Below are 26,083 nucleotides of genomic sequence, written 5' to 3' on the forward strand. Positions count from 1 at the left end.
ACATTTGGTCTTTCATTAGAGACTATTGCAAATTTTGTTATGTGATCATTAAATGTGTTACTTACAGAGGGTTCTACATTCTCTTCCACTTCTGCCTCATTTACTGTGTCCTTCTCTGCACTGTTTTGTTCAGGACCAAAGTAACAAAACTGAATTTCATCAACAACCTTCTCTACATCTGATACCGTTCCTCGGAACAGAGCCCTATTCAATTCATTTAACTTTATTGCTGGACTTTTGGCAAAATACAACCGTCTCACAAACTTTCTCATTTCAGTATGATGAACAGCCAGCATCCTAAAATGATGGAAAACACTATTGCACACTTTTCTAGATAGACAAGCAAGAGAATGACCCTGCAAACCAGTATTCTCTCTCACTCTGCATGGATCCAGACTTTGAAGCACCTTAATCTTTTGTTTTACACTTTTTTTACTATATTCTCTTAGAAACTCTCGAAATCTGTCAATAGATTCCTGACGCACAGTGCAAATACTACTACAATTCCAAGTGTACACTGGGGCTTTAGGACGTCTCCCCATTGCCTCATCTGCCATCACTTGTTCCTCATCTCTTGGAACCATTATCTCCTTCTCCATTATGCAACCATTTTTTACTTCGTATGAACGACCTCTGGTGTCAACTGCATGCAGCAAACTATTACTTTGAAAATAGCTTTCTTCATTAAAAAAAGGTTCACTACTTGAACTATGCATCCACTTTCCTAAAAACACTTTACAAAAGTTTGTTCTGTTCACTACTCTTTTGCTTTTGCTTTGTGATTTCAGTACATTAACCATTTTATCTAATGTACGCATCCTATTCAAAATTAATATGAATAGTTTCCTTTTTAATTCTAATGCTTTTGCTGCAATGGCTTCAATTTCTTTTTTTCTCTTATAATATTTAGCCTTTTGCTTATATTTCTTTATATCCTTTATCAAATTGGACATAACTCTTCTCTGAAACATTTTTCTACGTATCTCTTTAAATGCTGTTTTTCTGTTTATGTTAAACTTTTCAATTGCAGAAGGTATATTTGCATTAACTAAATCCTCAATTTTTTGCTGTTCTGTAGGTTTTGTTACATTTTTCCGAGAACAGACATTTTGTACATTTTTGTTTGTTTTCAATATTTTGTTTAGGAATTGTTTTTTTTGCTTACCAGAAGATTTTTTCTTTTTCCCAACATCAGCATCTTCTACTAACTTTGGTCCTCCAGTTGTCCTCAAATATAGTTTTTTTTTTAGCGTTTTTTGAACTCGAGATTTTGTAGGCATCTTAAATTTTGTTCACTGTTCTTCAGCAATACCTGAAAAAAACTAAAAAAAAAATCCTTTATTGTATTTAAATATATTACTACATTTCTTTTCACAATAGTCACAAAACGAAATTTCTTTGCCATTTTGAATGCACACAAACTGCTCTTTTTTTTAAATTTATTTAAATGCACATGTCCAAGCTTTTTTTTTTTTTCATTCCACCACCGTGTGTATTCTCTGTGACTGCCTACACTCCAGCAGGGGCAACCAGCCTTAGTGATGCTGAATGTATTTGCATTACAGACTTAAACCTGAAAACCCCACTCGCTTCTAATTACTGTGCATGACTATACATTGCAAGCACATGGGTGTGTGCTAAGCCTCTGCTTCTTCCCCCAAAAATTCGCTCCTCTTTTCCATCTACTGCAACTGTGAAATCACCAGAGCAAGACGCAATAAATTTCTGCCTATAATTCTTCTATGCACACAGAGTCATGTTTTCACATTAGTGCCAAAACGAAATTTCTTTGCCAATTTGAAAGCACACTTACTGCTCTTTTTTTTTCGGGCCAAGTGAAAATCTCTTTTTACACTTTGAAATCACTTTTACAGACTGACACATTCTGAAACCTTTTTTTTAAATTTATTTAAATGCACATGTCCAAGCTGTTTTTTTTTTTTCAGACCACCACCGTGTGTATTCTCTGTGACTGCCTACACTCCAGCAGGGGCAACCAGCCTTAGTGATGCTGAATGTATTTGCATTACAGACTTAAACCTGAAAACCCCACTCGCTTCTAATTACTGTGCATGACTATACATGGCAAGCACATGGGTGTGTGCTAAGCCTCTGCTTCTTCCCCCAAAAATTCGCTCCTCTTTTCCATCTACTGCAACTGTGAAATCACCAGAGCAAGACGCAATAAATTTCTGCCTATAATTCTTCTATGCACACAGAGTCATGTTTTCACATTAGTGCCAAAACGAAATTTCTTTGCCAATTTGAAAGCACACTTACTGCTCTTTTTTTTTCGGGCCAAGTGAAAATCTCTTTTTACACTTTGAAATCACTTTTACAGACTGACACATTCTGAAACCTTTTTTTTAAATTTATTTAAATGCACATGTCCAAGCTGTTTTTTTTTTTTCAGACCACCACCGTGTGTATTCTCTGTGACTGCCTACACTCCAGCAGGGGCAACCAGCCTTAGTGATGCTGAATGTATTTGCATTACAGACTTAAACCTGAAAACCCCACTCGCTTCTAATTACTGTGCATGACTATACATGGCAAGCACATGGGTGTGTGCTAAGCCTCTGCTTCTTCCCCCAAAAATTCGCTCCTCTTTTCCATCTACTGCAACTGTGAAATCACCAGAGCAAGACGCAATAAATTTCTGCCTATAATTCTTCTATGCACACAGAGTCATGTTTTCACATTAGTGCCAAAACGAAATTTCTTTGCCAATTTGAAAGCACACTTACTGCTCTTTTTTTTTCGGGCCAAGTGAAAATCTCTTTTTACACTTTGAAATCACTTTTACAGACTGACACATTCTGAAACCTTTTTTTTAAATTTATTTAAATGCACATGTCCAAGCTGTTTTTTTTTCAGACCACCACCGTGTGTATTCTCTGTGACTGCCTACACTCCAGCAGGGGCAACCAGCCTTAGTGATGCTGAATGTATTTGCATTACAGACTTAAACCTGAAAACCCCACTCGCTTCTAATTACTGTGCATGACTATACATGGCAAGCACATGGGTGTGTGCTAAGCCTCTGCTTCTTCCCCCAAAAATTCGCTCCTCTTTTCCATCTACTGCAACTGTGAAATCACCAGAGCAAGACGCAATAAATTTCTGCCTATAATTCTTCTATGCACACAGAGTCATGTTTTCACATTAGTCCCAAAACGAAATTTCTTTGCCAATTTGAAAGCACACTTACTGCTCTTTTTTTTTGGGCCAAGTGAAAATCTCTTTTTACACTTTGAAATCACTTTTACAGACTGACACATTCTGAAACCTTTTTTTTAAATTTATTTAAATGCACATGTCCAAGCTGTTTTTTTTTTCAGACCACCACCGTGTGTATTCTCTGTGACTGCCTACACTCCAGCAGGGGCAACCAGCCTTAGTGATGCTGAATGTATTTGCATTACAGACTTAAACCTGAAAACCCCACTCGCTTCTAATTACTGTGCATGACTATACATGGCAAGCACATGGGTGTGTGCTAAGCCTCTGCTTCTTCCCCCAAAAATTCGCTCCTCTTTTCCATCTACTGCAACTGTGAAATCACCAGAGCAAGACGCAATAAATTTCTGCCTATAATTCTTCTATGCACACAGAGTCATGTTTTCACATTAGTGCCAAAACGAAATTTCTTTGCCAATTTGAAAGCACACTTACTGCTCTTTTTTTTTTGGGCCAAGTGAAAATCTCTTTTTACACTTTGAAATCACTTTTACAGACTGACACATTCTGAAACCTTTTTTTTAAATTTATTTAAATGCACATGTCCAAGCTGTTTTTTTTTCAGACCACCACCGTGTGTATTCTCTGTGACTGCCTACACTCCAGCAGGGGCAACCAGCCTTAGTGATGCTGAATGTATTTGCATTACAGACTTAAACCTGAAAACCCCACTCGCTTCTAATTACTGTGCATGACTATACATGGCAAGCACATGGGTGTGTGCTAGGCCTCTGCTTCTTCCCCCAAAAATTCGCTCCTCTTTTCCATCTACTGCAACTGTGAAATCACCAGAGCAAGACGCAATAAATTTCTGTCTATAATTCTTCTATGCACACAGAGTCATGTTTTCACATTAGTCCCAAAACGAAATTTCTTTGCCAATTTGAAAGCACACTTACTGCTCTTTTTTTTTCGGGCCAAGTGAAAATCTCTTTTTACACTTTGAAATCACTTTTACAGACTGACACATTCTGAAACCTTTTTTTTTAATTTATTTAAATGCACATGTCCAAGCTGTTTTTTTTTCAGACCACCACCGTGTGTATTCTCTGTGACTGCCTACACTCCAGCAGGGGCAACCAGCCTTAGTGATGCTGAATGTATTTGCATTACAGACTTAAACCTGAAAACCCCACTCGCTTCTAATTACTGTGCATGACTATACATGGCAAGCACATGGGTGTGTGCTAAGCCTCTGCTTCTTCCCCCAAAAATTCGCTCCTCTTTTCCATCTACTGCAACTGTGAAATCACCAGAGCAAGACGCAATAAATTTCTGCCTATAATTCTTCTATGCACACAGAGTCATGTTTTCACATTAGTGCCAAAACGAAATTTCTTTGCCAATTTGAAAGCACACTTACTGCTCTTTTTTTTTTGGGCCAAGTGAAAATCTCTTTTTACACTTTGAAATCACTTTTACAGACTGACACATTCTGAAACCTTTTTTTTAAATTTATTTAAATGCACATGTCCAAGCTGTTTTTTTTTCAGACCACCACCGTGTGTATTCTCTGTGACTGCCTACACTCCAGCAGGGGCAACCAGCCTTAGTGATGCTGAATGTATTTGCATTACAGACTTAAACCTGAAAACCCCACTCGCTTCTAATTACTGTGCATGACTATACATGGCAAGCACATGGGTGTGTGCTAAGCCTCTGCTTCTTCCCCCAAAAATTCGCTCCTCTTTTCCATCTACTGCAACTGTGAAATCACCAGAGCAAGACGCAATAAATTTCTGCCTATAATTCTTCTATGCACACAGAGTCATGTTTTCACATTAGTGCCAAAACGAAATTTCTTTGCCAATTTGAAAGCACACTTACTGCTCTTTTTTTTTTGGGCCAAGTGAAAATCTCTTTTTACACTTTGAAATCACTTTTACAGACTGACACATTCTGAAACCTTTTTTTTAAATTTATTTAAATGCACATGTCCAAGCTGTTTTTTTTTTCAGACCACCACCGTGTGTATTCTCTGTGACTGCCTACACTCCAGCAGGGGCAACCAGCCTTAGTGATGCTGAATGTATTTGCATTACAGACTTAAACCTGAAAACCCCACTCGCTTCTAATTACTGTGCATGACTATACATGGCAAGCACATGGGTGTGTGCTAAGCCTCTGCTTCTTCCCCCAAAAATTCGCTCCTCTTTTCCATCTACTGCAACTGTGAAATCACCAGAGCAAGACGCAATAAATTTCTGCCTATAATTCTTCTATGCACACAGAGTCATGTTTTCACATTAGTGCCAAAACGAAATTTCTTTGCCAATTTGAAAGCACACTTACTGCTCTTTTTTTTTTGGGCCAAGTGAAAATCTCTTTTTACACTTTGAAATCACTTTTACAGACTGACACATTCTGAAACCTTTTTTTTAAATTTATTTAAATGCACATGTCCAAGCTGTTTTTTTTTCAGACCACCACCGTGTGTATTCTCTGTGACTGCCTACACTCCAGCAGGGGCAACCAGCCTTAGTGATGCTGAATGTATTTGCATTACAGACTTAAACCTGAAAACCCCACTCGCTTCTAATTACTGTGCATGACTATACATGGCAAGCACATGGGTGTGTGCTAAGCCTCTGCTTCTTCCCCCAAAAATTCGCTCCTCTTTTCCATCTACTGCAACTGTGAAATCACCAGAGCAAGACGCAATAAATTTCTGCCTATAATTCTTCTATGCACACAGAGTCATGTTTTCACATTAGTGCCAAAACGAAATTTCTTTGCCAATTTGAAAGCACACTTACTGCTCTTTTTTTTTCGGGCCAAGTGAAAATCTCTTTTTACACTTTGAAATCACTTTTACAGACTGACACATTCTGAAACCTTTTTTTTAAATTTATTTAAATGCACATGTCCAAGCTGTTTTTTTTTCAGACCACCACCGTGTGTATTCTCTGTGACTGCCTACACTCCAGCAGGGGCAACCAGCCTTAGTGATGCTGAATGTATTTGCATTACAGACTTAAACCTGAAAACCCCACTCGCTTCTAATTACTGTGCATGACTATACATGGCAAGCACATGGGTGTGTGCTAAGCCTCTGCTTCTTCCCCCAAAAATTCGCTCCTCTTTTCCATCTACTGCAACTGTGAAATCACCAGAGCAAGACGCAATAAATTTCTGCCTATAATTCTTCTATGCACACAGAGTCATGTTTTCACATTAGTCCCAAAACGAAATTTCTTTGCCAATTTGAAAGCACACTTACTGCTCTTTTTTTTCGGGCCAAGTGAAAATCTCTTTTTACACTTTGAAATCACTTTTACAGACTGACACATTCTGAAACCTTTTTTTTAAATTTATTTAAATGCACATGTCCAAGCTGTTTTTTTTTCAGACCACCACCGTGTGTATTCTCTGTGACTGCCTACACTCCAGCAGGGGCAACCAGCCTTAGTGATGCTGAATGTATTTGCATTACAGACTTAAACCTGAAAACCCCACTCGCTTCTAATTACTGTGCATGACTATACATGGCAAGCACATGGGTGTGTGCTAAGCCTCTGCTTCTTCCCCCAAAAATTCGCTCCTCTTTTCCATCTACTGCAACTGTGAAATCACCAGAGCAAGACGCAATAAATTTCTGCCTATAATTCTTCTATGCACAGAGTCATGTTTTCACATTAGTCCCAAAACGAAATTTCTTTGCCAATTTGAAAGCACACTTACTGCTCTTTTTTTTTCGGGCCAAGTGAAAATCTCTTTTTACACTTTGAAATCACTTTTACAGACTGACACATTCTGAAACCTTTTTTTTAAATTTATTTAAATGCACATGTCCAAGCTGTTTTTTTTTCAGACCACCACTGTGTGTATTCTCTGTGACTGCCTACACTCCAGCAGGGGCAACCAGCCTTAGTGATGCTGAATGTATTTGCATTACAGACTTAAACCTGAAAACCCCACTCGCTTCTAATTACTGTGCATGACTATACATGGCAAGCACATGGGTGTGTGCTAAGCCTCTGCTTCTTCCCCCAAAAATTCGCTCCTCTTTTCCATCTACTGCAACTGTGAAATCACCAGAGCAAGACGCAATAAATTTCTGCCTATAATTCTTCTATGCACACAGAGTCATGTTTTCACATTAGTCCCAAAACGAAATTTCTTTGCCAATTTGAAAGCACACTTACTGCTCTTTTTTTTTCGGGCCAAGTGAAAATCTCTTTTACAGACTGACACATTATGAATCCACCATGTGTAACTACAACAAAAACAATTCCCATTTCTATTATTCATTTCTTAAGTTACCACATACATCCCCTCTCAAACTGTAAACTCACCTTTAAAATTAGTTAGTTGTGAAAGAAATGTGTCACTCAAACAGCAGATTATCAGAGCCAGGATCTCTGTTGTGTTCACCTCTCTCCTCTCAGCAGAACCAGATAATGGCAAACTTTCCCTCTATTTTTCCACACATATACATGTAAGTTTCAAATCTCAGTGCTTCCCCCTTTTTTTCAAATGTAATGACACATTTCTATTGGTTGAAAACCAACCCTTTTCCAAAAGTACCCTGCCCCCAACTTGACTTCTGCCTAGTACCCTTCCCCCAACTTGACTTCTGCCTGCTACCATAGCAACAGCTCATGGAACACTGCTGTGTGCAGTTAGGTCAGAAGTTCGACACACAATGTTTCAATTCCACAGAGCAAGAGTGCTTGACTTTTCAATCCTAACTGCAAATCCATAGTACTGTTCTTTGGTTACACATTTTTTTGTACCAATACAAAACATGCTTCTATTAATTTTCACATACAGCCTAGTTTTTTTTCTAGAATGGTATGAAACAGCCAATCAGTTCTTTTTGTTTTGTAAAAAATATGTATGCCTCCATTTCCAAACTGTCTTTCTTTTCATATTGCCATTCTACTGAAAGACACCTCCTGAGTGCATCCAGTTCTCCTTTGAAGATGTTCACAGTGTGGATTGTAGGGCACAGCTATGTCTTCTGGAGTGAAAAGTTTGCAGAGAAAACAGATATGGTGAGAGACCTTGCTTTGCCAAATGTAGACATTAAATGGATTGGTCAGAGAGGGTTAAAGTGGCACCAATTGATGCCATTGGTGAAATCCTTCATGCAAATCCAACACCCTGACCTCATAATAGTGCACTGTGGTGGCAATGACCTAGGCACTTTGACTGGGGTAGGTCTGGAAATGCTTATGAAGGACACCTTTGCACAACTGTTTACACTTTTCCCTAAAACTGCCTTTGTGTTTTCCAACATATGCCAAAGGCAAAAATGGAACTGGTCCAATCATTTCTGTCCACAGATTGACAAAGCAAGAAAGCACGTAAACAAATCTGTTTCTGCTTTCCTCCGTGACTATGGTATGGGTGCCATTTACCACAACAACTTGCGTTACGACATGCAAGACATTTATAGAGGAGATGGTGTGCACTTCAATGATGAAGGGAACAGAGTCTTCCTCTTGAACCTTAGACTCTGCATCGGTACTTACTTGTAGGTACCACTAAAAAAATGACTCCATAAACACAACAGCTCTTTTTAGAGCTCCCTAATTTCTAAACTCTTAAATCTGATTTTCATTTATTTATTATTTTTTTTTTTACCGTACGCTTACCGTAAGCTTACCGTACGCGTACCCCGTGATTTTTTTAAAAATCAATAAATGTTTTTTTTGTACTTTTCTGTCCTTCTTTGACCCCCTCACAAATGTAAGGGGGTCTGTAACTCTCCTCATTGCCCCCTTTCCTTGTTTTCACTCTTTTTTTTCAGAGTGAAATACACAAAATGGCGGCCGCCGCTTCCTGGTTTCGGCCGATTCGAATGTTTACTAAGATCTAAGAGCCAATCAGAATCGCGCTCGCGCACGCCACCGTACGCTTACCGTAAGCGTACGGTAAGCGTACCGTAAGCTGGCTCAGATATATATATTGATTTAAAGGCTATTTTCTCAGAATCTACTGAACAGATTTACACCAAACCTACAAAAGGCACTTCCTTGACCTAGGGACTACCTCTCTGCCAAATTTCTAGTAATTCTGTTCAGCCGTTCGGGCTGTAGCTCGTTCTAAAGGTCCTATGGAAAAATGCATGGGAAAAACGCGTTTTGGGACCCCCCTTTTATCTCAGCCCCCGCTTGACGGATCCCCCCGAGACTTTCAAGGTAGGAGCGGAGCGTAGCGCCCCACCTATTTTGAGAAATTCGCGAGGATTCGTCGACCGGCGCCAAAGTTATTCAAAATAGAATGTTGAGGTTTTCCTATGGAAACGTGGTCCTAACTATAACTACCTACTGGCGACCGCCAGTAGGTAATATATATATATATATATATATATATATATATATATATATATATATATATATTCACTGAAAAAACCATAGGTTTCACACATGTTATAGTTAGCTGGACATTTTACTGATAAAAAACCAATGAAATTCCCCCGTTATAGTTACTGTAGGCAACTATAACTCACGCGACCGTAATCCTCTGCTGATGCTAATACTGTATTTAGACACTTATTTGCCCATGTCTTCTTCCATTAAATTTTAGCTATACATATATTACAAATATTTTTTTTTCATAAAGACACATATGTCATCAGCAGAGGATTACGGTCGCATGTGTGAAACCTATGGTTTTTCAGTGAATTTGCAAGGTTTTTTAAATGCTAATTCCTAACTATAACGTGTGTGAAACCTATGGTTTTTTCAGTGAATTTGTACGGTTTTTTAAATGCTAAGTTACTTTACGCCATTTGTGGCGTGCGCGCCCACTTAACGCAGTTCGTTCCGTGCGCGCACGGTGCGCTTCGCGCACCGTGCGCGCACAGTAACCACGCGGTGCGCTTCGCGCACCGCGTGTCCACGTTACGCTAGATGGGCCCTGAACGCACGATGCGCTTCGCGCACCGTGCGCACATGGAGGAAACATATGATGAGCATCGTTGTGACAGGTAAAATATATGTTTTGTAATGTCAATATAAGCCATGCACACCTGGTGCCCTTTGGGCACCAGTGGCACACGGGGTGGGGAGAATGTGGAATTTTTTTTTTTTTTTTAATATTGGCTACCGTACGCGTACGGTAAGCATAATCGGCGAAATTTTCGAAAAAATTAAAATTGCTTTTTTTCACTTGGGGGATCGTTGGGGACTCTCTCGACATGGCTAGGTGCTTGGGAGCTGTCTAAACAGCCCCTTTACATGTTTTTTCACTTTGTTTTTCAACCACCTGTCAGAGTGCGAGAGAGAAAATGGCGGCCGCCGCTTCCTGGTTTAGACCGATTCGAATGTTTACTAAGATCTAACGGCCAATCAGGATCGCGCTCGCGCACGTCACCGTACGCGTACGGTAAGCGCACCGTAAGCGCATCGTAAGCTGGCTCAGATATATATATTGATTTAAAGGCTATTTTCTCAGAATCTACTGAACAGATTTACACAAAACCTACAAAAGGCACTTCCTTGACATGGGGACTACCTCTCTGCCAAATTTCATTAAATTCTGTTCAGCCGTTCGGGCTGTAGCCCTGTCTAAAGGTCCTATGGAAAAATGCATGGGAAAAACGCGTTTTGGGACCCCCCTTTTATCTCAGCCCCCGCTTGACGAATCCCCCCGAGACTTTCAGGGTAGGAGCGGAGCGTAGCGCCCCACCTATTTTGTATCACTGGCATGCCCACTACACTAAAGCTAAAAAAGACCAGATTTTAATTTCATCCATGAGGTCCGTCTAGGGAAGGTAACAAGCTTTGGCAGAGCCAACTGGATTCACAGGCAAAACCTATTCACAGTGCCAATGCTTGTTTAGATGTTGATTTCATATTTACGGTGGCAGGCAGCAGCCATCCTATCTCTGCCTAGAGATGCTTTGCATATTTGCGAAGATGGCACGGGGACAGAGCCATGATAGCCTGCTTTTTCAGGGTGTGCCTGGGTTGCATTGACATTGTGGAGGGGCCATACAGGGGTACGCAGGTGCATGTTTGTATGATTGTACGCGGCCATATGACCGTAACCTATGGAGGAGACAGAAAAGGCAATCTAACTGGGCAAGCATGATGATGACCTGCTGCTCAATGAGTCTGAGGCGTGATGCCAGACCCGCAGCTAGGCATTGCAGTTGTCTCCTGTACCCTATGTTATTCTTCTTCACACACCTTGACTCTTATAACCATTTCCTATGAACTTGATGCATTTCTTCACACTCAGGGTATCCAGCTTGTCAATCTGATGCTGCCACAAGGCCTGCTTGTTGGCTGCACTTAGGTTGTGTGGAGTTCATGCTGAAAAACTTACCACAGTCGTTCCACGCATGGTGGCCCACATTTTCTGCCTCTTCCATCACCGTGTTGTTGCCTCCTTGTACTGGTTGGTGTTCACGTCGGTGTATAGTGGAATAGGAGAGGAAGAGGGCACGGGTGCAAAACTTATTGTTGGTGTTTGGTTTGAAATGTGTTTTAGATGTGGCAGCTTATCATTTGCCATTATTTGTAATATTATGTTCCATATTTTGAGTTATTGTCCCTTAATAGCACTGTATGAGTAACATGCGCTGTGTATAGTGTCACATATACCCACTGCGACTGTAAGTTTTCATATTGTTAGAATTAGAACCATATATGTAGATTTACAATGGCTTAGGCATTATTTACACGTGAGAATTGTTGGGACCCTCGTGGGCCCCCACAGGTGCAGAATGTTTACATGGTTTCTGTAAATTAGAAACAAGGCAGATTTACACTCCTGTGGGGGCGTCGAGCACCGAGAGCATAGACGCACTTGAAAGATATATGTTTGAGATCCAGTCTTATGAGCTAGAGTCTCTATTTGACCACAGTGTAATGTAGGGCAGAGCTCACCCCTGCTCAGACACAAGTACCACCCGGCATATACTAGGAAGGTGAGACTTCTGTGCATCGCTGCACAGTTAGTATTCTGATTACATTTTTTTTAAATGTCATCCTTTAGAATATAATTTCTGGTAATGTCTGTGATATATTGTAATGGTTTAAAAAAAAATGACATCAATGAACACGAATTCTGAGCTATTACAGAGAGATAGAAGAAGCAGTTCCAGTGAGTTTTTATGTTTTTTGGTCTATACTCAGCTGATGCACATGTTACAAATTGGCGAACACAGCATCTTGTTTTCAGCCTTGATATGTCATGGGTGGGCGAGGCAGGGGTGAGTTCTGGAACAGCTGAGGGACCAGGCATGTGAATCCCAGCTGATGAGCAGCACAAGCAAGCAGGACATGATTAGATTACATCAGAGTCTAAGTGAAAGGGGGTGCAGTGGGCAGGCGCGCGACCGCCTAGAATACGCCTGCTAGCCCCACAGGCCGCTACATGGTTCACAGAGGGGAAAGGATGCCGCAGTCCTTTTAGTTGCTGGTTTGAGGGATAAGGTTAATATCGCGGCAGCCAGGAATACCTTCCACCAGTTGCTAATGAAAGCAAAAATCTTGTTTAAGGTGAGCTGTCTGGTTTTCAAGTGCGTCCATGCTAAGGTACCTCCTATTTGGCCAGCTTAGAAGCCTGTCAGGGATCCTAGAAGGTTCACATCTGATACTGGTGGCCAACCCAGGAGCATATTTACAAGGAAATGGTGGTGGACGGAGCAGCGGCAAAATTATCGTCCCAAACGCTTCGCCATTTCAAAACGCAGGGATGTGCCGTATTTACAACAGTACGGTGCACCTCTGTGTTTTCCCTAGCGCTGAAAATAGCTGCCTAGCAGTAACACAGACACCCTTGCACCATAGTGCAGGGGTGCCTGCACTGCAGGGATTGATTGTTTATGTGCAGGACGGTGTCCCTTCCTGCACATAAACAATCAATAATGATGATTTGTTACTTATATGTGTGCTGCATTCTGCATATATGTGTGCTGCGTTCTGCATATATGTGTGCTGCATTCTGCATATATGTGTGCTGCATTCTGCATATATGTGTGCTGCATTCGGCATATATGTGTGCTGCATTCTGCATATATGTGTGCTGCGTTCTGCATATATGTGTGCTGCGTTCTGCATATATGTGTGCTGCGTTCTGCATATATGTGTGCTGCATTCTGCATATATGTGTGCTGCGTTCTGCATATATGTGTGCTGCGTTCTGCATATATGTGTGCTGCGTTCTGCATATATGTGTGCTGCATTCTGCAGCACACATAGACGTAGCAAATAGTCATTTAATGATTGTTTATGTGCAGGAAGAGACACCTTACTGCACATAAGCAATCATTAATGGCATTTTGCTCTTTCTATGTGTGCTGCAGAATGCAGCACACAGAAAAAACAAGTTGAAAAAAGTATTAAGTATTTCTCCTTGTTGCGCCATTCTAACACCTGCAAATTCCTTGCTTGGTGTTAGTTTTTGGCGCTGCCACGGATTTACACACCCTTGTAAATCTGGGGCAGAGTAAAAAAGCAATGGGTGTTGCGCTGGAATGCCCACAGCAACCTCCACTGCATTCCCCTTTTATGCAGATTCTGTGTGAAAGGGTACCATATTTACAAAGCGGTGCTAAGCCACAAAAATTGGCTTAAAACCACTTTATGAATATGGAGCAGGTCATTGTACCACCGGAACGTCGGTAAAAGTGGCGTTCCTGTGGCGCAATCTCCTTGTAAATATGCACCCAAGTTTTAAATTATTATTGATATGACCTAAAGCCATCTCATTTAATTTCCACCCCAAGATAGCGGGAAATGTCATGGCTAAGTCTGCCTTGCCCTATCAGCAAGCTTTCGCCAAACGTTGTGCGATTATCGCTGGATTTCTAGCGATGACCGCACAGTTGGCAGCTTGCGCGTTGAATTTTACCGCTTTGGAGATAAGCGTTGCTGATAGCACGCTATCTCCGCGATAAAATTCAGCGTTGACCGGCGATAATTATCCTCACGCTAAGAGCGCTGAGCGATAATTATCGACTGGCCTTGATGATGCCTCGTAGTGAGTCTCTCAGAAGGATCCTACTTGATTTCTTTTGTAGAGCTCAAGTAGCTGACACAACATTCAAACAATGGTTATCATGAGCTGAAATAATACATAGAACTGATGTGGAGAAAATATGTTGCGAAACATTCAAAAGAGATGTTAAACACGAGGCAAGCATTTGCAAAGCCAACAGGTGTAGCCATTACATTTATTCTATTTTTTATTTAAAACATGAGCCATAGGCATTAAAAGTGTAAAAGTAATAACAAAAGTAAAAATGCTGCACTCTAAAGGTGGCAAGCAAATAGTTGCAAATGAAAAACTGTTACAAACAGACCCATTACAATAGTAAATTAAAAAAATATGAAATCAAAGTAGGCATGATATTAGAGATTGGCCTACCAGCCCTGTTATTGCAGTGGACTTCTTTTTAGGCAGATGTGCACATGTGAAGACAGCCAATGGCTTAACTGGGCTTAAATGGGCTGGGCTGATCTATTGCCCCATGATGAAGGCGGTGGTGGGCAGAAGCAAAATGTAAATGGCACTTGAATAGAATGACGGATAAAGGGAGCAGATTGAAAGTCCCTGTGCATTTTCATTATTATTATTTGTTCTCAGAAACCAAAATGTTGGTGAGACATCTAAAGCTATCTCCGGCCAGACCTAAGAAGCAATTTGACTTCAATGATACAGAGTTCGGGATTATTTCATTGACATGTCTGGAATACTTCCACTAACATTGGGCTAAAATGCCTGCCATTCATACGCATCCTCTATGCTGCAGTGTAAAGTTTAATAAGAGTGGGGTTGGCCAGCACGACTGGATGTGTAAATTGCCTGATTGATATGTGTGAGATGTGGTGGAGGAACTTTACGGTTATAATGAATATATATCACATGCATTGTAGTTTTTATCATTTGAGATTCCATTTATCTTACTTTTACATGCTCTGCAAACGATATCTTTACGGCACTTGAGCGCTTTCTATCTTGTACTATGGTCCGCTCATCTTGATTCATGTACCACATGTGCACACGCAGATTCATCCACACCTACAGTAGGAGAAACCTGCAAGCGCATAGTTATTGTCCAGTGTGCAGCACTGTAGACACAATATACTACAGATTGCAACGTTCTTCATCCGTGTCTAGCATGGGAGAGCTCGGTTGCCCCATCCTTCACTAAAGACTATGGTTAATTTGAAATTGATCGCCTAGTTATGTTATGTTATTTTAATTTATTACACGATCGAATCACCCCAGAAGGACTATCTCGGCGCGGGACCAGGACAATATGGACAGGCTGAAAGTGAACCTAAAATAGGTGGGTCTTAAGTGCCTTCCTGAAAAGGGAATGAGTTTGACAGAAGCGTGATTGCGTGGGCAGATCATTCCAGAGATGAGGGGCAAGGAAAGAGAAAGATTAGCAGCCTGCTCTGGCCTTCTTAAACCTAGGGACTGTGAGCAAGGCCTTATCACGTGATCTAAGCAGTCTCGAAGGAGTGTAGAGCAGACGCTTGGAGGCTAGGTAAGAGGGCCCTTGACCATGGGGAGCATGGTGGGTTAGACAGCATAGTTTAAAAATGATTCTCTTTCTCAATGGTAGCCAATGTAGAGACTCAAGAAGTGAAGCTGTGGCCGAGCGCGGGGGGGAGGGAGGGATGTTGCATACGAGAGGTTATTTAGAGAGCAAATTCTCATTTATGGAGGCCAAGAGTGAGTTTCCGTAATCAAGGTGACTGATTACCAGGGCTTGGTGATGGGTTTTCCTTGAGGAGAGTGGTAAAAGAGCGAAAACTCTTCTCATCAAACATAGCATATGAAAACTAGAGACGGTAATGGCCAAGGCGTGTTCTTTCATATAGAGTGATTGGTCCAGGCGGATTCCCAGGTTTCTTACCACCGGTTTGGGTACAGGGCCAGGGCCCAGCTCTGCTGGCCACCAGTCAGGAGCCCAGAGAAGTTGGGCATGTCCAAATAACATGATTTCTGTTTTAGAAGGGTTGAGCAGCAGCCTGCTTTCCAACATCCAGGTAGCTATGGCGTTAATCGAGTTATAAATACATGTATATATTTCCTTTAGTTGTGTCAGAGTGAAAGTTTGCAATCATTATATTTTAATCCCTAAAACAACTGGACAGAAATGTGTCTAGCCTGCAGTTTATAAACTGACATTTTTACATGACACTCATGTTTTCTTTTTGTTTTAGGGTTGGGCGAGATGTCTTGATGGCCATAGCGGGTCTCACATATACTCGGAAGAAAGAAAAATACATCCTGTGCCTCTTAGGATTTGTGATGGCTTTCATATCTGCTCCAGTTCCCGATTTCCATTTTTTTGCAGATCAAGACCTTTTCTCTTTACCACACTGCACCTGTCACTCACCTCTATTTCAGGATTAATGGCAGCAACTTTTTATGTTTCACCTGCTATCATATACTTCCTGGGCTTTAAATGATGCTCTCTATTTTTTTAACTCCTGTCATTTAGTTTCTGTATTTCCAATTTTAATCTCTCCAATGTTTTCATGTATACCCTATGAGCAACCAATGAAGTGAACCTGAGGGCCTATACCTCTTGGTTTCAGTTTTGATCACAACCGGAAGAACAAACGAGATCTAGATAGAAGGTCAAAATATATAATGTGGGCGCAACAGCATATTGGCACAAGCTACCAGAAAGTCAGAAAAGTGGATACAAATACATACAAAGGATAAAGGAAGCAGTGAAACCACAGAATTGTCTAAATGAATACCTCTTGAACCTCAGACCTGAGTTCTGAAGGCTATGGTGTGATAAGGTCTGTGATCCTTATATACCAAGACTGACCAGAAAACTAAAACCTGGTAATGAGTGCACCTTGGATTCTGAGAGCAAGTGTCTTCTGAGCTTATTGTCCTACAGAACTGAGCACTAATTTCCAGTCTACCTTGAGGGTTGTTCTTTGATGCTACCTCTCTTCGGGGCGTTTTTTCATAATTTGGTCTATGATTTGCATATAAGTATCAGTGCACTCCTAATAATTTAAACGCATTACTCTTGTATCAAATGTTAATGGTCTGCTTGTAGGGTGTCACCTTCTGACCTTGAGCGCAAAACAATATTCGTCAAGTAGCACTTGTCATACACCTGGATAGTGTCTTCCCCTCTAGAACAAGCTAATGTCCTGGTGGGTTTCCTCATTTAATTCTTAAGTTCAAACACCTTTCCTCTTGATAGATAATCAGCTGAATCAACTTAGTTCCATATTGTTATTCCATATTTTTATTCTCATAAATTCATTTTATCTATGGTAAACATATCAAAAGTGCATTGCGGATCCCTCAACCCAACTCTTGTATAATGCTTTCCGTGGCATAATATAACAATTCATGATGGGTACACTGGACATTCATGGCATAATAGTGCACTACCTTGTCATAACACTGTCTGTGGCATAATAGTGGTAAATGTTGTAATGTTGTGGACACCCATGGCATGACGGTGCTCACTCCTGACATAATGTTGTTGGAAAATCTTGATACATGATAGTCATCCCTCACATGCACTGACACTATATGGAATGCTTATAATCCCCCCATGCCTATTCCCCTAAACCCTAGGTATTCATGTTTCATTACTTCCAAACTTCACCATCCACCACTAATCAAGGCTCTCATTACATCCCACTACTGACCAATGCCCCTTAAAGGAGTGTTTTGTCCCCCATGAACTTCTATCTAACCTCATTTGCAACCCATACTTTTTTCACTACTTTTTAAACATTTTGTATGCTCTTCTTTTTTGTAGTATACATTTTTACATTTCTACTTTTGTCGTTACTCTAACTTTTTTTCTAACTTTCACTGTTTACTTGTAGTTGTTAACATGAGGAAGGTGAACTAGCTTATTGGAAAAGCCTTGTGTAAGTATTATTGACTTTAGTTAGAATGGACCTCAGCTGACTTTGAGCCACTTGATCCTGAGAAAACTACAGACTAATAACTACAGCAACCTCATACTAATATAACTTCACAGCTATAGCTTGTGTGCATATTGTGGCACGACAATCTTCACCAGAGTCCATCTGGATGAGAAGGAACAGCCTCACGAGGATGGATTCAGGCCAAAGATTTCTTGATCATTTTAGATTTAAGCAGTATGGTACAGCTCTGACTTAGGAGTCAAGGTTAGTTCACAATACATCCACAGATCGGCCTCAGGTTTTAGTCACTGATATGTGCATTATGGGATCTGGCTGGTAGAAACTCTTGGTTTTGTAGAATATGGCGGTCAGAAACAGCTCTTTAAATTACCAACTAAATAGACCACTCAAAAAATATCTCGGGCCATATTTAATAATGGCACAACTGCAATTCAACACTGTATTGGCATAGATGGAAGACATGCAGAGAGAAGAAATCTCTATTACTATAGTCAAATGCATAAAGTTCAGGTGTTGCTACTCCTGTCACTTAAAGAGACAGGGGTTGCAGTACATCGAATGGAGAATTCAACAGCCCTTGGAACCACTATCTGCTCCCCTGATACCCACACCTGCCACCTGAACAGTGGAGGTTGTCCCTCCTGGATATACAAAGGGAGCCAGTAAACTTTCAATTAAACTTTCAATGCTCTAGAATGCATTCGCAGTCACAAACCCTTTTTACAATGTCATGCTAATCTGAAAAGAAGAGAGACACAACTTTGCTTTCCCCAAATGTTGACATTGTGGGTTCCACTGCGACTTGCAGTGTATCTTTGACAGATTGCGTTGATCTATTACCGCCTGAAAGCGTTCCACCTTTTTACAATGCAGACTTCACCATGGTGAAAAAGATTAAGGGGCATATTATCAAGACAGACGATAAAATTATCGCCGCTTTAGCGGCAGAAAACTGCCGCTAGAACGGCGATAACTGGCTTGATAATATGCTCTATGGAATTCCAATTGAAGCTCAGGTTAGATGTCCTTCACATCTAACATGGGCTTCAATTGGAATTCCATAGAGCATATTATCAAGCCCATTATCGCCGCTTTAGCGGCAGTTTTCTGCCGCTAAAACGGCGATAATTTTATCGCCTGTCTTGATAATATGCCCCTAAATACTTCAGCCTCACAGTCATTAATTGGCACATTTACATTTTCATGTCGATTTTAATGTCATAACAGAGCAAGTGTAGTAGAAGTATTTTCCACCTGGAAGTATTGGATTTCCTACTTGTACTGCATGGACTCCACCCATATATTATTATGCGTGGAAAATCCTCTAAAACAGAAATTCTTAACCTTTTGTCTAATGTGGACCTCCACTTAACCATTATTGGAATATCGGGGACCTCCACTGTATTGGTATTGGGATCTGGGGACCCACCACTGAGTCATCATTGTAATCTGGGGACCCTGGCCTAAAAATGTCAATGATTTGAACCTCAGAAGTCTAACAAAATTACAGGAATAGGAATTTATCAAAAAAATACACGTGGTGAAATATTGTATTCGATTTACAAACAAATGTCAAAAATATCAAAATGTTAATTTTAATGGGAAGGTTGGCGCATTTCTAAATTCAATTGTGACAACCCTTATCCATGCTATTTTGCAAAGCTCCCACAAATGAATTTGTGGCTACAAGCTTAATTTTTTTTTTTTTAAATAACAATTTTATTGAAAATAAAATCCACAACATTGCAGCAGTAATGAAACTTAAATAACTCCTTCGCCGGCAAAATATACATCCGGACTTTGGAGACAGCAAGCAATACACCCAGGGTAGTATGCCTGGAATCAAACCGATCAGTAAAATATTACAGAGGTGGTTACATACACAAATTAGGATCAGGGAGCTCTCCATACACAGCATTTGAATGGTGGTCTTGAGCTATTAGGTCACAGCGTTTTCCCCTACTTTATCCAGGATAGCTTGTCTCTCCCTTCTGAGTTCCACCGTTGGAGAGATACAAATGTCTCCCCGATATTTATTCCAGCGCCCCCACTTGCGATCCCACCTCAGCGGACAGCCTCTACTTTTGTAAACCATTTTCTCCGCCACCATGGCCTGATCCATATCTGTGGCCCAGTCGCGCAGCCGCGGCATGGTGTCTACTCCCCACTTCTGGGCAATGTTCCTTTTTGCAATGGCCCAACCCCCTGCCACCCACCCCCGTTCCACCTGAATGAGGTCCGTATCTTCCCACACATTAAGGGGGCAGAGCTGGGGGGAAGGGGCGACGGGTTTATCTATCGCCCTCACCATCTGTCGGGTGACTTCTATCCAGTATTGCTGAATGTGGGGGCATGCCCATAGTATGTGCAGAAATGTACCTGTCTGGTGACAGTGCCATAGGCAGAGTGCGTCTGTACGTCTACCCAATTTATACAACAGTTTGGCATCGAAATACACCTGGTGCAGAATTTTGAGTTGAACCAGGCGAAGTCGCATCGGTATCGCCACCTCACGAGGGGAAGCTAGAGCGTCAATCCAGTCGTCATCAGCCATTTCCCCCAAGTCCGCCTCCCACCTTACCAGCTTAATTTTTAACCTCCATTTTCACATTCCTTCACATTTACAGAGCGTTTTAACATTTTCAATTTTACATCTTCATTCATGTGCACTTTATTAATTTGTTAACAATATTTTATTTTCTAAGCAGTGGCCAACCCCATGAGTAGGCGTCACGGACACCTAAGGGTCCCTGGACCACAGGTTAAGAATCACTGGTCTAGAAGATGTCCACAATACTTGTCTTAACCTTTTTTTGTGAGTAGGTGACAGACATTATCAGGAGCCGTATAGTCATGCTTGAAACTGTTGCGTAAGATTACATTACTGTTGCTATAGCTGCAGTGTTGGATGTTGATAAAAATGTTGCAGAAGTAAAACACCAAAAGCTGGCATCAGTTGAAGGCGGCAACATTATCCCATCAAAAATGGTGTCAGAGAGAGAGTCAGTAAAAATACTCGTTTGGCAACACAGATTTAACAGAATCCAGCAGAAGTTACTGCAAAAATGGTGCAAACTGTGCAGGCCCACATTTACCCTTCCTTAAGGGTCCTTGGTTGGTTACTGGTTGCCAGAAGATCAACTTTCAACCTAATTTGTATTGGGCACAAACCAAAACATGGAACAGGACCACCTTTCATGAGGAAGAAAATCACAAAATACATGCAACAAAGAAACCTCTGCTCCAGATTGGCACACCTCCCTAAAATGCCGGCATACAGGACCAAAACAATAGGTGGCATATCTTTCTGTGTTCAAGCAGGCAAACTATGAAATTCTTTCCCTCAACACATAAGATCCACAGATAACCATCTTATCTTCAAAAATTACTCAAAAGCTGGCTCGTACCTACATGTCCATCATATTCAAATACAAATGTACAGCTGTAGTATGCACAGAACATCAATGGTGCATATATATGTCTTTTTAAACATGTATACTTTGATTATAAGTATATATTTAAATGTGTGCATTTTTGTACAGAAACTTAGGGATAAAAATACATATACTTTCTTTTATTTATGCTTAACAAATGTATATATTATTTATAGTTAAAATATATACATTCAGTATATTAATGTTTAAAATATATGTAGGTCATTAAATAAATACCATATAGGGATTGACTACATGCTTATGGGTCTCTATTTATTATGCTCACTCATATCACAACATATAAACATGATTACACAGAAAGTATGTGTTGATGTTTACTATGAATCAAGAGGAATGCAGTTCCTAGGGGTGGGATGGAGGAATAAAGAGAAATAGCTCCTATAAGGAGCAAGGGCCCTCACACACCCCAAGGGGTGTCATGTTTCGACATAGGGCAGCTCCTCGTTGGGCCGGCACTGCAATACCCAATGGGCCCCGCAGGGGGGCTCTTTGCCAGAGATCTTTTTAGACCATAGTCTAGGCCGTTGATGAAGTGGGTGTGTGGTATATTTCAGTGGTGAGTAGAGTGTGAGCAGTGTGTGGGTTAAAAATAACTATGAAAGCCCACTGAAATAACTTTAATTAGTGGGTTCCATGTCATGAATAAAAGATATGTAATACTTGGAAATGGTCAAATATTTAAATGTAGGTGGTAGTCAACATGTTTCATGCCCTAAATAGTCAAGAATCCTCATGGCATTTCTTCAAAACCTAAAACAACTACTAACTACTTAAAACAAAAAAACGGGGTGGATTGGTACACATCTATAAATTAGAGTTAGTTCATCCTGCTCTTTGTAAATACACCATATGTAGTCAGTGCGTCTTCAACAGGCGGGATCCTCATCAGTAGGAACCCAAATTGAGGGGGCCCAAGGAGTCGAACTGCTCTGGAGTCACGGGACGCAAAATGGCGTCTCAACCGACTTGTTGTCGCTGCGCGGAGTGCGGCCGACCTACCCTCTGAGAGTCCGGAGCGGTGAGACTCTCGGACGGGAGGTCAGCCGCACAGATTGACTCCTTTGGCCACCTCAATCTTGAGTCATTGTTCATACGTTAGGGCGTGTATGCTGGACCTTTATTGCCCTAGGTTCCCCTTTGATTTAGTATTAATATTTACTATGCAATAAAGATATTGCTAAAAAAAAATATAAATACATAAATCAAAAATAATCAAGTAAAAACATATAATATTAATTAAAGGGGAAAAAACTAAAGTATGGAAATGGATCTCCCGATATATATTTTTATACTTAGTAGAGGAATGATAAATAAATAATTATATTTAAAAAAACAAAGAAATAAAAAAATATTATATACGCACTTACATATATGTATAACTTTATTTTTAGATCCATATATGATTAGATCAATAAATCAATAACATATAAGATGATGAGTGTATGCTTATGGGTTTATTCTCTTGTATTAACACATATTTGTCACAATGTATAAATATGATTATAGCAATTGTTTCTATAAGTGTTTCACTATTGAAATGAAAAAAAAAAAAAATCAACTTAATTTACAGCAAAAATGGAAATCCTGAGTTTGTAAATATTTATCCATGCATGTACATATGAATGTATCTAGTACAATTTTATATCTCCTGATTATTTTCCATATGTGTTTCATCGTAAAATATTTGTGTATGTATACCTCTTATGTGTGGTTATGTATCTACATATTTATATATTTTTCCTCCCACTGCAGAGAAAAAAAGAAAAAAAAGGTAACTAATCCCCTCCAAATGTCTCCAAACAACAACTATCACTCATCCAATTCCTCTTCCGAAAAATCCCCTACCTCCCCTCTCTTACTCATCTCAGACCTCTTTACTGCTATGAACTAATAAACACTTCTAAACTCTTCCCCTCTCTATCCATCGTTTATCCTGTTCATTCAACTAGCAGACCCTCTGACTCCTCCCAAACTTCTTTTACTTCTATGATCTCCTAAATAATCCTTCTGAACTCTTCCTTCCCCCTATCCAACCTTTATCCTCTTCAACCAACTAACAGGCTTGCATGTCTACCACTCCCAGTAACAATTTATATTTCCCTTTACTTATTCACCACAAATCTATCTTTGGGTTATGGAGTGGTGTGCCATGCGCCGAAATGTGCTTCAATGCCTCATAAGGGGTAGTAAGCACTATATAAGTTCAATTAGAATGCAAAATGTTTCTTATCCTTGCTCCTCAAACCACTCAGCTCCTTCCCCCCTAAACCCATTAGCTGCACAGCTTCAGCTCGCAAGCCTGGAAACAAAACTTAGAGTGATGGAACAGGCAGATAATCCTGTTGTAGCTTTTGTTTGTTTTTGCTTTTGAAAATATCTATTGCAGCCCAGAGAGTGCTTCCCCGGGCCTCCTAAGTGAGGTGGAAAGTTTTACAAGGGGATCAAGAAGATTATTAGCTGACAGTAGGACAATAGCACCATCACGTAAATGGAGCTGGGACTGGCAGCTGCGTGCCACAGAAAGAAAGGTAAATCTACAAGCAGCAATCAATCGGCGCAGTGGATTTAGGCCTATGCCCGGGGTAAATGTCGGCCTAAATGCACCAAATATATCCACCAATGTAGCAGTACAAACCTACTCTATGTAGAGCAATAAACTGAAAAGAACAGGGAAACAGGTATCATGTGAATAAAATAAACATTAGACCTTGTGGGTGTGTGTGTTTGTGCGCGCGTGTGTTTATATGGTACATGTGATTTGTTACGGCGTGTCTGAGTGTTTGTAGAGTAGTATTGGATGTGAAATGTAGAAAAATCATTAACAATGTTATTTTATTTGTATTATTTTAAATAGGCCCATCTGTTATATTTACATTTCTGTGTTTGGATGTATGTGGGTGTTTGAGAGGTCTATATATGTTCATTTTTTTCTCTTTCATTTATTTAATTTTTTGGAGGTGTAGGTCTGTATGCTGGTAGTGTTATCCCCTGCCTTCGTTGATTTGTGTATGATTCCCTTGCAATAACTATGACTTACTTGGACTGGATTGGATGCAGGTGTAACTTTGGTGAATTGTAATTGATTTACCATTTTAAAGGTGTGTTTTTGTACTTTAGTGTACTTCCCTATGTCCTCCTTGAATTTCTAGTAGATTGTTCCCATTTTCTACCCACTCTTCCTTGCCACTGCCACATGTACATCTAGGTAAACAACGTTTACCCCAAAACTTTTTAAACGCAGGGAATCACAACACAGTCGTTACAACAACCGCATTGTGATTCCGCATACTATTACTCCGCAAGTCGGAACAACGACTTGCGGAGGGGGGGAGCTGTTGGATTTAAAATCCAACACCTTCCCTAGTGTCCGCACAGACTGGAGTTGGAATAGTAAATTATACTATTCCAACATCCAGTGCCCCCCCTCCGCAAGTCGTTGTTCTGAATTGCGGAGTAATGGTATGCGGAATCACAACGCGGTCGTTGCAACGACCGCGTTGTGATTCCCTGCGGGATAAAAGGCTGCTGATTAACGTCATACATTCGTACATCTACAGCCTAGGACTATGTCAATGGAGTTCTTGGTATTCTCAGCAGAACTCTGCTCATAAGAGGGAGAAGTGGTGCAGGTGTGGATCTATGCCCGTACCTATGTGAAGTGCATTTATAAGTATTAGAGTGTTCATAAATGTCCTTCTGAATTGACCGCTTTGTGAATAGTCTGAAGGTTAAAAGAAAGAGTATGTCTTGTAGAGAGGGTCCTTGAGCACAGAGTTGTCTACCCAAAATATGTTTATATTCCACTGAATTAATTGTGAGTTTATTCCCAGTGGCCGAAATTATGCATCCGATTGGCTGGTATGGCACTAACAAGTAAGTAAGATGGGTGAATGCTTGTGCATGAAGAGCATCAGGCTCAGGGCATGACAACTTGAATTCAATCTTTTATTTCATCAGGAGTCAACGTCGAAACATGAGGGCTGCGGGTATATGCAGTAGCGGCCGGCATGGTCGCGGGTGGGGGGCGGGAGCGGGGGGATCGCGCGGGGACAGGGAGGATCATAATTAAACAAACAAAATAAAACTTACCTTTCTGCTGGGTCCCGTGTCTTCATTGCTCCTGCTTTCCTGCTTCTGACAGGAACAGGAAGCAGGCAGCCAGGCTCCCTCCCCTAAGCCAATCACAATGCTGCAAGCAGCGTTGTGATTGGTCGGGTCGGTGCCCAGCCAGGGGCTAATGGGGTGTCCATGTTCTTCAGCCTGCATGGAGAAGGTCAGAGGGCGCATGACTGGTTTGGGAGGCCCGAGAGGGCAGGCCAAACAGTCTTTGCACACTTAGGAGTGGGCAAAGCACTCCTCCCCTGCCCTGCTCAAAGAGCAGAGCAGCCCTGCACACCCGCCCACAATGTGCAAAGCAAACATAAAATGGTAATAACTAAAAGTTATTACTATTTTATGTTTTGGCTTTCTTGCACTGTGTGGAAGCAGTGGGGCGCTCCTCCGCCCCAGTGGAGGAGCTGCCCCATGGGATAT

The 26,083-nt window shown here is 40.9% G+C and overlaps 1 protein-coding gene and 1 long non-coding RNA gene across 7 annotated transcripts in view; one reads left to right on the top strand and one right to left on the bottom strand.

Annotated features, from left to right (window-relative positions):
* Nucleotides 1–19,008, top strand: part of LOC146816796 (uncharacterized) — a 91,071-nt gene extending 72,063 nt beyond the window's left edge. Inside the window, exon 3 of the long non-coding RNA XR_014962941.1 lies at nt 16,380–19,008. This is a non-coding gene — a long non-coding RNA (uncharacterized LOC146816796). The remainder of the gene's footprint in view (nt 1–16,379) is intronic.
* The window catches only part of LPIN1 (lipin 1), a 421,902-nt gene that overhangs the window by 383,971 nt on the left and 11,848 nt on the right, over nt 1–26,083 (bottom strand). The gene's annotated exons all lie outside the window — the stretch shown is intronic.

Source organism: Triturus cristatus, chromosome 6 (genome assembly GCF_964204655.1).
Source record: "Triturus cristatus chromosome 6, aTriCri1.1, whole genome shotgun sequence".
Lineage (NCBI taxonomy): Eukaryota > Metazoa > Chordata > Amphibia > Caudata > Salamandridae > Triturus > Triturus cristatus.